The 13,913-nt window shown below is 44.6% G+C and overlaps 1 protein-coding gene across 7 annotated transcripts in view; it reads left to right on the top strand.

The window, feature by feature from the left end:
* LOC123364283 (interleukin-1 receptor type 1-like) overlaps positions 1-13,913 on the top strand; it is a 57,663-nt gene that overhangs the window by 1,673 nt on the left and 42,077 nt on the right. For 2 of the 7 annotated variants that reach the window (XM_045006261.1, XM_045006313.1), the window contains exons 1-2: positions 9,338-9,411; positions 12,178-12,255. The gene's annotated coding sequence lies outside the window, so the exon portion shown is untranslated. Of the gene's footprint in view, positions 1-9,337; positions 9,412-10,054; positions 10,099-10,477; positions 10,497-11,568; positions 12,256-13,670; positions 13,797-13,913 lie in introns of those variants that run through there. The other 5 variants (XM_045006278.1, XM_045006289.1, XM_045006299.1 and 2 more) reach the window with 5 other exon arrangements.

The raw sequence follows: 13,913 nt of genomic DNA on the forward strand, positions 1-13,913 counted from the left end.
CCACCCTCTTAATAAGGCAATTTTAATAAAAGGTGATGCTACCAGTCCCACCTATAATATGTATCTGTGTGTTCCTTTGTCCGGCAACATCATGCATCATAGGAATCAAAACAACTTCACACATCATCATCTGCTTCCATGAGTCTGAAGTCCAAGTTGTACAGCTACTCTCATTTTAGTATATAAAAGCAAAGGCTGGACATATTCCACTGTCCTACAATATTTCCCCACATAAATTTAGGAAATGAGCTGTCAACAACAAACATTTTCATAATATCCTGAATTAAACAATAGCAAATTTCCATTGTGACCAAAAAACAAGTGCGGCTGGATTGGACAGTGAAAGAAGGGAGATGGAGGAACGGGAGACAGAAAATGATGAGAAAGAGGAGGAAAAATATGTTTTATAAAGAAAAGGGTTAAGTCAATGAAATATGCATATAATTTTACCAAAGAGGCAAAAGAAAACTGAAGAGAAAAAGTGAGAGAAATAAAAAGCTAAGACAACAGAATCCAAAAAGTGTCCTAAGAGGTTAATCTTAGAGAGAGAGAGAAAACACACACACACACACACACACACAGAGAACATTTAAAAATTATGGCAAAATAGATAAAGGTCAGATAGACCAAAAAACAAAAACCAAGGAAAGGTTACACTAAAGCAAACAAAGAGAGAGAGAGAGAGATGTAAGGTAGACCAGGTAAATTCAGTTTTTGAAATGATGTTATGGAAGGTTTGATGGCAAAGCATCACAATGAAATACACAAACACTTTATTTTTCTTAGAAGATATGTGAACAGAAGCAAGTGATTGTGGTTAGGTGACCTAATTGTTGATGGAAGGTGGCAGGAAATTATCTGATTTAATTGAATTGGGAGTTGTTTTTAGGGGGAGGGATTTTTTTTTTAAGCAACCAATACTTTGTACACTTCATAAAATGGCTTTTGTATCTGTTCTAGTTACTGATGGAAAATATGAGAGTGCATTTGTGCTTTGTTTTGGTACTTTTCTTTAAATTGAAGATAACGTTTTAGTATATTTTTCTGGTATAGAATTCCAGATAAATACTTGGAAAGCTAGCTTTCATGCAGGGGTGGGGGGAAAGTATTCTTTTACAAAGCCTTTAATAGAAGTAATGAACTGCTTTTTTAAATATAAGTCTCCTTAAGAGGTCTTTAATACTTCTGGGCATAGGTGCAGATTCCATGGGTGCTCCAGAGCTGGATCATCCATGGAAAAAAATAGTGGGTGCTCAGCGACACTGCGACAAAGAGCCACCATTCCTCTGCTGGATCATCCATGGAAAAAAATAGTGGGTGCTCAGCGACACTGCGACAAAGAGCCACCATTCCTCTGCTGTCAGAAATAGCTATGAGGTGTACTGGCAAAGTGTGTGTCGTCCCTCTGTAGTGCTGGTCCACGTAGACAATGACAATGTACTACTGCTCTCTTTAGCTCTGGTGGCAGAAGCCTGTGTAGTGGATCTAAAGGGTACAATTTTGCTCATGACCCAGGTAGGTGTCAATATGATGCCACATGATGGAATTTCAATTTGTTGGGTGTTTTTTTCTCAGTTTGCTATTTTAGAGCGAGAGATGCTATAAGGTCACAATCAGGAAAACTTAAGTAATTAAATATGCAAGTTTGTATGTTGACAATTTTCCACATTTACATAAGCAATGATTGTGAAATATGGATGACTCTTACTGTTCATTTGTCTTTATTGAATTTCATCCTATTTGCTTCAGACCATTTCTCCAGTTTGTCCAGATCACTTTGAATTTTAATCCTATCCTCCAAAGCACGTGCAACCCCTCCTAGCTTGGTATTGTCCACAAGCTTTATAATTGTACTCTCTATGCCATTATCTAAATCATTGATGAAGATATTGAACAGAAGTGGACCCAGAACTGATCCTTGTGGGACCCCCTCCTTATGTCCTTCCAGCATGACTGTGAACAACTGATAATTACTCTCTGGGAACGGTTTTCCAACCAGTTTTGCACCCACCTTATAGTAGCTCCATCTAGGTTGCATTATAGGTGATTTTTGAATGTATCTAGAAACCACAATACAATTTTATCTCCTATTCAAAAACAATCCTTTTCTCAGAGGCGGAAAATTAAGTTTTATTTAAAGATCATATTATGGCTTTGGACAATTTGTGTCAAAAGCTATATTCTGGCACAAGTCTTGATTATATTGCAGCAATGCACCATCTTCTCCTCAATGACATTTATATGCATATGTCTCTATTTCATTATGTAAATCTATTTCTATATCCATTATCCCTCCCCTGGAAAGCTCTCTTTTGTCCCCTGTATCTCTCTTCCTCTTTTTCTGGCAAAAATTAATTATTTTTAGAATGCTGAATAAGGGCCCTAAAATCAGTTCCTCATTTACCCTCGTTCAGTTAAGGTAAACTAGTTGTATTGAGAAACATCAGCATGACTAAAACTGCATTGTAACGCACATGTACAAGGGGGCAGAGATAAACTGCAATCTAAGCTAAACTGCCCCGGTGCTCTGTTAGTGCACAGTAAGGGTATGTCTATGCTGCAATTAGACATCCCTATCTGGCTCATGCCAGCTGACTCAGGCTTCCAGGACTTGGGCTAAGGAGCTATTTAATTGCAGCATAAAAATTTAGGCTTGGGCTGCAGCCCAGTCTCTGGGACGCTCCCACCCCACAGGGTTCTAGAGTTCGAGGTCCAGCCGAAGCCTAAATGTCCACACAGCAATTAAACAGCCCTTCGTCAGAGCCCTGGAGACTGACTCAGTTGGCGTGGGCCAGCTGTGGGTTTTTAATTGCAGTGGAAACATACCCTAGGTGTCCCCACTGAGAGTTAGTACTATTTAAAGGAGTGGGCGGATGAGCAAGTGTAGAACCACCAAAAACTTTAAGGGGAAGGAATCACTGGACCAAGGCATCAGTTGATTATGGGGGACAACAAATGAAAAAAACAGGAATTCAGAGGTAAAGAATTAGGGATCCGGAGGGGGACACTGAACAGAGAATCCCTGGCAGTGCCCACTGCTCCTCAAAAGTGTCCAGGGAGTCAGTGAACACTACTCAGGGCAGGTCTACACTACGGGGGAAAATTGATATAAGATACGCAACTTCAGCTACGTGAATAATGTAGCTGAAGTCGAAGTATCTTATATCGAATTACCTACTGTCCTCACGGCGCGGGATTGACGTCCACGGCTCCCCATGTCGACTCCGCTACCGCCGTTCGCGTTGGTGGAGTTACGGAGTCGACATGAGCGCGTTCGGGGATCGATATATCGCGTCTAGATGAGACGTGATATATCGATCCCCGAGAAATCGATTGCTACCCGCCGATACGGCGGGTAAGACGTACCCTTAGAAGAACTCTGCCTGGAGGTGTAATCAGATAAGGGACCAGAAATAGGCCCCACAGTTGCAGAGTACCTCCCTGTTCAGCTTCCTCCTCCTGGTGTGATGGATGGCTGTATTGGCCAGCACCAGGAAGAGGCTGACAAGGAAGTCCCATGACTTTGTGGGGCCATGAATGGTGTGTGCCTGGATCAGGAGGTGCAGCCAGAACCTCAGGAAGAGGTTCTGGAAAAGCCAGAAAAGGGGCTGCAATCTGACACGCTCTACAAAGATGTGCGCTAGGGTCTCCCTCCCACTGCAAAAGGCACAGGTGCCAGGGGAGTTTGTGAACTATGCCAGGTACATGCTCATTGCTGTGTGAAGGAGCCACCAACTAATATCCCCAGCAGGCCATGGAACCAGACTGGAGTACAGGGTGGCCCAATGGGCTTCCTCGCCCCTCTCAGGCGGCAGCACGTCCCACTACGGGGTGTTGGGGCAGGACAGGAGTGGATGGTGTGAAGCACAAGCGTGTACCTATGCTCTCTGGGCACAGTTTGGAGGTGGACCAGCTACCTGGTCCACCATGCAATTGGCTCAGGTGATGTGTCGGGGGTGGCTAAGGAGACTCCCAGGCAGGGGCCTGATGTTGAGGTCTGGAGGGCCAGGGATGAGAGGTGGGTGGGGTGCACCCCCTCATCCCACAGGACCCACTTGAGGAAAGCAAGAGAAGCAAGAGTCAAGGCTGCCCTCACTCCCGGAGCACATGACAAGGGATGCGCAGGATGGGCAGCTCCATGTGCTGGCCAAGCACAGCAGGGTCCACCCAGTTCCTAGTCCAGATGATCTCCAATTCTGGTGGTACCAACTAGGACCAACCATCCTCTGTCGCACCAAGGGGGACTCCACCACCTGCACACGGAGAAGGGGGTTGTGTAGCAGGGGTTCCACTAGGAGGTACTCCCCTTTAGTGGCTACTATGGACCTGGTCACTGAAACTAGCTTCCAGGTCCTGAGGAGGTCCTGGTAAAAGACCAGCAGCTCAGAGAGGGGGGAGACCTCTTGGGTGAAGAAAAAAGAGTTGCCAGTTGTATCAGAGCCCTGGGAGGTGGCAGAGGAAGGTGTGCACCAGCATGCTCCATGCTGGACCACCTGCACTGTGAGTCTCCGCAGGGTCTGAAGGCAGAAGGCATGGACCTACAAGCAGATATAGACCAAGCCCTGTCCACCCTCCCTCTTGGGGAAGCTCAGGACCCCTGCAGAGACCCAGTGCAGGCCTGGCCAAAAAGACTCCAGCATCATCTTTTGGAGGCTGGCCATAGTTCCCTGGTGTGGAGTCAGGGTGTTGAACCGATGCCAGCTCATGGACAGGACAAGCTGGTTGAGCAACAGTGCACTACCCCAAACGGAAAGGCATTGCAGCAGCCCCATTCACCTCTGCCATCAATCAGCCACCCTGGCCTTGATTTGACCCAATTCTCTAGCAGGGAAAGATGGGTGTCGGAAAAGTACATGCCCAGATAGAGCAGTGTGCCCACACCCAAGCGGATGCCACACCTCCCCAACTACCAGGCCAGAGCTCTGTTCAGGGGTGCTGAAACAATTTGTATAGTGGGGTGCTGAGAGCCATTGAATCAAAATATAAACCCTGTATATAATGGGAACGACTTCAAGCCAGAGGGTGCTGTAGCACCCCTAATTCCAGCACCTATGGTTCTGTTGTTTCCAAGCTTCACAGCATACTAAGTAGAATTAGATCTTGAATGTCTGTTAACAGCCAGAGAAATTGTGGAATTCCAATTTCAAGATAATGAGTTGCCTGGTGGATAATACAGGTCTCAGTACTCTTCCTCCCCGCCCCACCCCCAGCAATGATCTTAGCATCAAACCATTGACTCCACTTCAGTGAAATCTTACAGAGACAAATTGAAGCCCCGGAACCATTCATGGATCTGACTCAGGAGATTCTCTTTGTCTCTAAACCAACAATATTTGGTTATTACCAGTGATTCAAGCACTGACAGCTTACCTATACAGCACAGTGATAGAGTCAAGAAAGCAAATATTTTGGATCCGTTCAATCATGTTGTAATAAGCAAGGCTATAGAGTTCCTAGGTGCTGGACCTCATGTTCCAGATCTATCCATTTAGTTCAGACAGAACCCTGACAGCTGAAAATACTGGAGTCAGGAGATAAGCAGAACAGTCTTACAAAAGTCTGAACGGGAGAGCTGAAAATAAAAGTGGATGTGATGTTATCTGATTAGAGTATAACCATGCAAATCATCATTGCTACCACAGTTATATAATTGCAACAAATCTTATAGTGCGTGACGCATGGCCAGAAAGGGTTAAGCGGCTCTCAGGCTAAATAATCCAGAGTCAACCTTTAGAGACATGTTAGAAAAGTATATAAATGGTAATATGCCCATCTAACAAGGAATGGCCCTAGAACTTTGAAGTGCAAACCTGTATTGTTAGAGAATTAGAGGTGATGCTAATTGTATGTGTATACTTATATCTTGTTAGATGTTAGCCAAGTAAACTGACAGTTCCTGTCTATCACTGTAGGTATTGATTCAAAGATCAAAAGGGAATATTAACCTTGATATCGGGGTTCTCAAACTGGGGGTTGGGACCCCTCAGGGGGTCACGAGGTTATTACATGGTGGGTCACGAGCTGTCAGCCTCCACCCCAAACCCCGCTTTGCATCCAGCATGTATAATGGTGTTAAATATATAAAAAAGTGTTTATAATGTATAAGGGGGGGGGGTCGCACTCAGATTTGCTATGTGAAAGGGGTCACCAGTACAAAAGTCTGAGCACCCCTGATTTAGATGAATCTCGAGTGAAATAATGTCATTGTCTATATGTCTCTTTAAAGTTTGTGATAAACTGCCTAGTGGATAAAATGCCTTATGTTAATCTGTGTAGCAAATTACCAGTGATGCTTAGGAAATAGGTCTTCTTCAAAGTTTCCATGAGTGCCTATTGTTCACCTAAAGCAGTGTTTCTCAAACTGGGATCGCCACTTGTGTAGGGAAAGCCCCTGGCGGGCCGGGACGGTTTGTTTACCTGCCCCGTCCACAGGTCCAGCCAATTGCGGCTGCCGCTGGCCACGGTTCGCTGCTCCAGGCCAATGGGAGCTGCTGGAAGTGGTGCAGACTGAGGGACTTACTGACCGCCTCTTCCAGCAGCCACAATTGGCCTGCAGCGGCGAACCGCGGTCAGTGGGAGCCGCGATCTGCCGGACCTGTGGACTTACTGTGACAGTGGTATATGTCTAAGTCTTTGGGTGGAAATAGTGGACACTGCTACTGCCAAAGTACGGGCCTGGTCAATGATAACTATTGTACTGCATTCCAGACAGCCACACTGTCTGGGAAAGATGCTTGATACCTTGTTGAAGGACTAACAACCAAGAACCTTCAAGACTTCAGTCTGGGGAAATGACTCTGGTTGTCTCTCAACAGCTGGCTCACTCACCTTGTACAATGGGTTTTCTATACCAGGACCTGCAGTGGGGAAGGGGAAAGCATGAGTGGTGGGTCTGAAGCTTCAGTTAGATGGCTTAGCTCTGTAGGACCTATTTAAGACTGGGGTTCTGCTCTGAGTAGGGGGCCTACTATCACCCCACATAAAAAGGACTTGCAGGAGAGAGAGGATAGGAGGGACTCTGCCCACCCTGAAATGCTGACAAACCTGAGATTCACAAAAGGGGTCAACACGTGTTGTTGCATGGATGTCAAGTCTTTTGTTATTTTCAAAGGTCTGTAACTCTTGACTGCTAGAAGAGTAAAGTGTCTGTTAAGATTCTTTTGCTAAGCCTGTGCTCCTTGCTTTCCTACTGTGTGGTCCCTGAAGGGGTTAAACTAGAAGTCCAGTGTCCACAATCTAGGTAGAGTTCGAGGGAGCAGTTGTAAGTGACTGGGTGGGGGGGGGGAGGGAGGTCTCAAACACTGGTTTAGGGATCTATGGTGGGTGGATGGTGACATCCCAAGGAAGGGTGTCAGACAAGAGGTCAGAGAGAGAGTGTGCCCTGGAGCCCCAAAGCTAGAAACAGTGACTAGACTCTACCCCATTGGTTTGGAAGCATGTGGGACATAGAAACTGGGTCCACTTGCAACAGATTGATGACACATAGTAGGGTACTGGGCCAGGTTGTAACACCATGAAAAGACAGGCATAAAGTGAACAGACAAGTTGAATGAGAACAGACTCTATAAAAATTGTTGAGTTTTATGATGAGTTTATTTAGAACACTCTTACCAAGAAAAATCCTTCACCAGGAGAAATATGCAAATAACAGTGGAGGGGTATTGTAATAGGAGTCCACTCTGCCACGGACAAATGATGCAGCGAGGGTGGAAATCACTTTCCAATCACTGTCTTACACTTCTGAGAAAATTTCTTAGAATTGTTGGAGATATTTTTTGGCAGTCAATCCTCCGCTTGCATGTGTCCAATTGATGCAGAAAGTTCTGTGTTCTTACAACCTAACTTGCCATTAGTTAATTGTAAGTATCTAGTTCTACACAGACAGGTTTCTGGGTCTTTGAAGTAAGCTGAGCACTTTTAGTAAAGACTGTTTAATAAGCATTCCCCACTATGTGTCATATTTAGGCTTGACAGAATTCAATTTTATTTTTTATAATTTCAATGAATGATAGCAATGTTTATTTTTAAGCATTTTAAAAGATTTTATTTACTTTTTCACAGTTGTGGGAAATTATTGGGGGGGGTGTCAGACAATTATTTAATGAAAATAGGTGTTGAGATTCAAAAAGATAAAGCTTTATAACAGTTAAAACACAAAAAGAATAGGAGTACTTGTGGCACCTTAGAGACTAACAAATTTATTTGAGCATAAGCTTTCGTGGGCTACAGCTTATGCTCAAATATATTTGTTAGTCTCTAAGGTGCCACACGTATTCCTGTTCTTTTTGCGGATACAGACTAACACTGCTGCTACTCTGAAACCTGTTAAAACACAAACTGTCGACATCTCATGTCAAACCATACAAAGTAAGGGCATGTCTACACTATGGGAGCTATTCTTGTACCACTGTAGTGTAGATGTTGCCTATGTCAACATGGGTAATCCACTTCCCTGAGCAGCAGTAGCTTGGAGGACACAAGAACTCTTTTTTTTTTCCTGTGAATTTTTCACACCCATCCCCCGAAGTGTTGTACCCAGGTTGACCTAAATTTTAAAAGTAGACCAAGGCTAAATATCCTTAAATCAAACTAATAATTACTCAAGAAGCATTTTTCTTACTTTGCCATCTGTCAGGTTGGATTATTAGACAGAAATATTTTTTGTCAGTTTGTGTGTGTACAGTGAAAAGTTGGTCCAACAGATCTTACCGCACTCAACTTGTTTCGCTAATATCCTGGGCCCAACAGGGCTACAACTCCACTCCGTTCAGTGAAACTGACATTTATCAATAAAAATCAAATCGGGCCAAGCCCAGTCATGTTTTATTAATATAACATCATCAGGGGAGCAGATGCTTAGGGGTTCCCCTGCTCCCCCTTCCACTTATAAAGCACCATAAGGCAGTGTAGCACTACAGGGGCAGGGGTGGATGGGACTGGGCTGCATTGGCTGTAAGGGCGCAGCCTGTAGGGTGAGGGAGAAGCAGTTTGGGGAGGAAAGGCAGGAGGGGAAGCAGACGCAGCAGCCAAGGGCAGGAAGCAGCTCGGCCCCCTTCTAGCCTCTGGAGCTCCTGCCCCCCTGAGCCGCACTTAAACCCAGCTCCGCCTAGTGAAGGGCTGGGAACAACCCAGCGCCCTCAGCCTGGACTGGAGCGAGGTGCCTGAGCGCGGGGCGCAGGGACGGACGGGCGGGGCCCGCCACGCAGCGCTGCCCCGGCTCTGGGGTGCTCCGCGCACGGCGCTCGGGGGCGGGCTGAGGACCTGGAGCGCAGCCCGCCCGCCCTCGCTCCGGGCTGGGGCGGGGCCCGGCTCCTTGCTCAATGGGGGCGGAGCGCGCCTGCCTGCGGAGCGCCCCGGGGCGCAGCGAGCCGGGCTGGTGCGGCCGGCGGCGCCCGGACAGAGCTGGCGGAGGTGAGGGGGTGGCGGGGCTGGGGGCTGGCAGCCTGCGGCGGTCTCTGCTCCGGGACGCTTCTCTGCAGCCCCTGGAGCGCCGGGGGAGCCGCCCGGGGCCCTGGGGAGGGGGCGTCTCTGTGGAGCCCCGGGTGCGGGTGAGCCAGAGCCGGGCTGGCCCCAGCCTCGGTCCCTAACTCTGCCCCGCCGGTGTCCTCCCCGACCCAGTGCCCGGGCTCCCGGGAAGCAGCAGGAGCCCTTAGAGCAGCTGTTGTGGCACGCGGGTAGGGGGGCTGCCCTGAGATCTTGCAACATCTGCAGCAGCAGCCTCTGCAGGAGCTGTTGTGATCCAGCTGAAAGCAGGCGGGCTGAGAAACGCCTCTAGCTAGCGTAGGTGCTGGGACTAGGGGTGGTCTGCACCCCCTGGCTTGAAGCGGTCTCCATCGTATCTAGATAGGGTGGGTTTACAGGTTTGGTGCAATGGCTCTCAGCACCCCCACTATACAAATTGTTCCAGTATCTCTGGAAGCCAGTGGCTTTCTACCTCTTGTTTTCATTTGCAGAGCCCTAAAAAATTTCAGATAGCGGTACGGACCCATTTGGAAATCACAGACATGGTCTGCAGACTCTCAGGGGTCCTTGGACCACAGGTTGAAAACCACTGCCATAAGCTACAGCCCTGTGGGTTCTTGGGTGTGAAGCTTCAGGGTATCTATCTGCTTATTCTTGTGTGCAGGGGTTAATTAATTTACTGCAGGGGTCGGCAACCTTTCGGAAGTGCTGTGCCGAGTCTTTATTTATTCACTCTACTTTAAGGTTTCGCGTGCCAGTCATACATTTTAATGTTTTTAGAAGGTTTCTTTCTATAAGTCTATAATATATAACTAAACTATTGTTGTATGTAAAGTAAATAAAGCTTTTAAAATGTTTAAGAAGCTCCATTTAAAATTAAATTAAAATGCAGAGCCCCCTGGACTGGTGGCCAGGACCCAGGCAGTGTGAGTGCCACTGAAAATCGGCTTGTGTGCCGCCTTCGGCACGCGTGCCATAGGTTGCCTACCCCTGATTTACTGCATGCTTACATCGCCTTGCCTGTCAAATTGGTGGTAAGTGAAATTAGGGAGGGTAGGGTGCATCACCAACTGAAGAATGCATTAACTGATTTGATTAGGGACTGGCCCTTATAAATAATTTCACAAAAATTGATGCCATTTCTTGAGCATTTTTGAACTTCTCATCAGTACAAGGCAATATGGAGGTGGGGTGACAGGAGTTAGTGTCTCTGTGACTGTTTTATTTTGGAATAGATACCATTAAATTGGTTGAAATGTAGCTTCTTTCTGAAACCAGGCCTTTTCGTGTTCATATTTCAGTATTTGATGTTAGTTTCTGGACCAGTTTCTTACTGTTGTCCCCAAATGCTACTTACGAATCAAACTGGATTTATCTAATGGTAAAGAATATCATATAAAAAGATGTTTAGGGAAACAGAGGATATGTGCAAACAGATACTAACGCTGTCAAGTTTTCAAAGTTGTGTATTTTGTCACCTTGTGAATTGCTACTTTGATTTACAGAGAGCAGCTCTGTTTCTGCACTTTCAGTATAGTATGTCTCCATTGTTAATAGGAAGTACCACATTTCTTGTCTGGAGCCACAAATTTGGATACACTGCTTGGTGTTGTAAACAGTAGAATACTAGGTTTTGAGTCTAGAAACTCAGTGTCTAGTACAGCTGTGGGAAAAACTGATTTTTGGTTCACAGACAGTTCCAAAAAAACCCAGAAATTCGGCTTGACTAAAATCAATTGGAATTTTTTTGTGAATTGAAAAAGGAATGGAATGCTGAATGGAATATCTTATTTTGTTTTGGGGGCATTTTTAACTTTTGGCTTTTTAAAATAAAAGCAAAGGAAGTGAAGGGCTAGATTAATAAAACTGATGATGTCAGGTCTGCCTTTGTACTAATAGCTTAGTGGTTAAGGCACTCACCTGGGATTTGAGAAACCCAGACTTGAATTCCTGCTAAGGAGCAGAGACTGGAGCTGGGGTCTTCCCCCTCTTAAGTGAGTGCTCTAACCTTGGGCAACAGAGACATCCTCACTTTCTGTGAATCCAGCCCACCTAGTTCTTTCCAATTTGCAACTAGCTTTGGTGACCTGAAACTATATTTTTCAGTGAATAAACTATTCAGCGAAAATTTTTGATCCATTTCAAGTGTCTAGGTTAAATTTGGTTGTATTTTAGTTGAATTTATTATTTTGTTTTGGATTTGATTTGTATGTTAGCATGACTAGGATGTCTTCGTTTATTATTTTTTGGTTTTACTGCTTATAAAGCATTAGATTCCTTGCTAGTCAGTGATTTTGATTTTTAGGTTTGCATTGTCTACTTACAAATAATATATGACTGTGCTCAAACACAGGTAGGAAATCATGTTTAGAAAGTAAAATTGTAGCAGTACTGCACTCTTTCCATGTAATGTTTGGAGTATTTGTAACAGGAAATGGGACAAATTTTGGAATTAACCTTTGAAATCCCCTAAAAATCACCAGAAACCATATCTTTGAAATTACTAATAAGGAGACTTAATTTTGGTTAACTGACAGTGACCCAGGATCTGAAATTGTCCTTAATACTTTATTACTTTCTTTGCTATGTTGTCCAGTGTATGCAAATAAGTCCAGAATACTGAATCTGTAACCAGATATATTGGAATGATACTTATTTGAAAAAAAAAAAGTCATTCTAACTAACATATACATAATTTATGCTGTCACTTTGAAGTTGACTATATAATGACTGATGCAAGGAGTGGTGGAACCAAGGGAGTCCCTGCTGCAGGAGACAACCACCCCCAAAAAAGTGAGTAACTGCAGTTTGACTTTAACTCTGCCTCTGCTCATAGCTGTCCCAGAAAAGCCAGCAGTGTGAAACTGAAATGACTTTTAACAATCACACTGAATACTAGCAATGAAATCTATCAGTTGTGTTAATTTTCCACTTCTGCTTGGCAAAGCACTGAGCATAGTCTGCAAACTCAGGCAACAACAATGTATTGGTTTACATTTGTAAGGTTATTTTTAACCATAAGAGCTAGAATTTCAATATTTTAAATGAATACTGAAATGTTTCAGAAAAGTATAGCATAGGCCCTTACACTCACTAGAGACAGCATCACACTAGCCACTAGCAAGTGGATTTTGTCAATCTCCAGTATCAAGTATTGATTAGAGTGAGGTATTGGTGGGGTAAGAGATTGTCAGGTTTCCATATGCAGATCTGCCAGTGCACATCAAATTTGACAAGCAACTCTGTTATTCCAGTCTTGGGTCTCTCTTGGGCAGCATTATCATTTGTTTTAAAAATGGCTTGTGGTGATGAGATATTAGCTAGAAGCCAGACGGAGCCCATAAAATTAGTGTCATTTGCAGTCATGGCCATCTATGGGAATCTATCCCAAATGTGTAGGATTTCATCAGGGACTTCAGTGAAAATCTGAGTCTCTTTCCCCCTATCCTCCTTCATTACTTGGCTTTTACACATTTGGCCCCATTTCTATATTAGTCTCAGAAGAGAGTGTTTCTAAACCAAGTTAAGACTGGTGAGTGATGATGTGCTTACCTCTCATATCAATTACAAAATCAAAACATTTAAGAGCAGGGAAGTTAACAGGACTCTCCAAATCTTAAGTGGCCAGCATAATAAAACCACCATTTACCACAGAAAATAGAGTTAATTTAATCCTTAATTCAGACCCATGGACATTTTAAAAATGTATCTTTATCTAAATGTTTTTCTCTTAAGACAGGGTTTCTCAAACAGGGGCCGCTGCTTCTGTAAGGAAAGATTCACCTGTAGTACCAGAACTTTAGCTGAGACTAGTGCTGTATTGGTTTACATGGGGAAAGCTTCCCATCATTTCGAAAAGGAATCAATCACAAACATTTTTTTTCCCTTCTGAGTAATTGTCAGGGATCCTATAAAATTGTTTGGTAAGGTATATCAAGGACCTCATGCGTTTGTGACCTTGAAAGAGTATTTCTTTTTCCTGGTGTGGGATTATCTTGAGCACAAACAAGACAAGACTGTCAATGTTCATGAATATCTTCTCTCATAGTGAGCCACCATCCTAGAGTGGACAGCTGTTGGAGGGGCTTTTCAGTTCCCTGCTGTCCTCCCATGGGAGAATCATGAACCAAACGGATGAGCTGTAGGTACCACCCACATCTTTGGTGTACATTCCAATCCCATCAATTATTTCAGAATTTCCTTCAAAGGATTTTTAAGGTGACTTCTCAGGCAGAGCATTATTCCCAATCCAACCTGCACCTACAACTCCTCGAGTCATTAACCCAGGCATTTATTAAATAGTCTGACTGCAAACCTGATCCAGCCATGTCAAGGTTCAGGATCAGAGGGGTAGCCGTGTTAGTCTGGTTCTATAGAAGCAGCAAAGAGTCCTGTGGCACCTTATAGACTAACAGACGTTTTACAGCATGAGCTTTCGTGGGTGAATACCC

Source organism: Mauremys mutica, chromosome 1 (assembly GCF_020497125.1).
Source record: "Mauremys mutica isolate MM-2020 ecotype Southern chromosome 1, ASM2049712v1, whole genome shotgun sequence".
Classification (NCBI taxonomy): Eukaryota; Metazoa; Chordata; order Testudines; family Geoemydidae; genus Mauremys; species Mauremys mutica.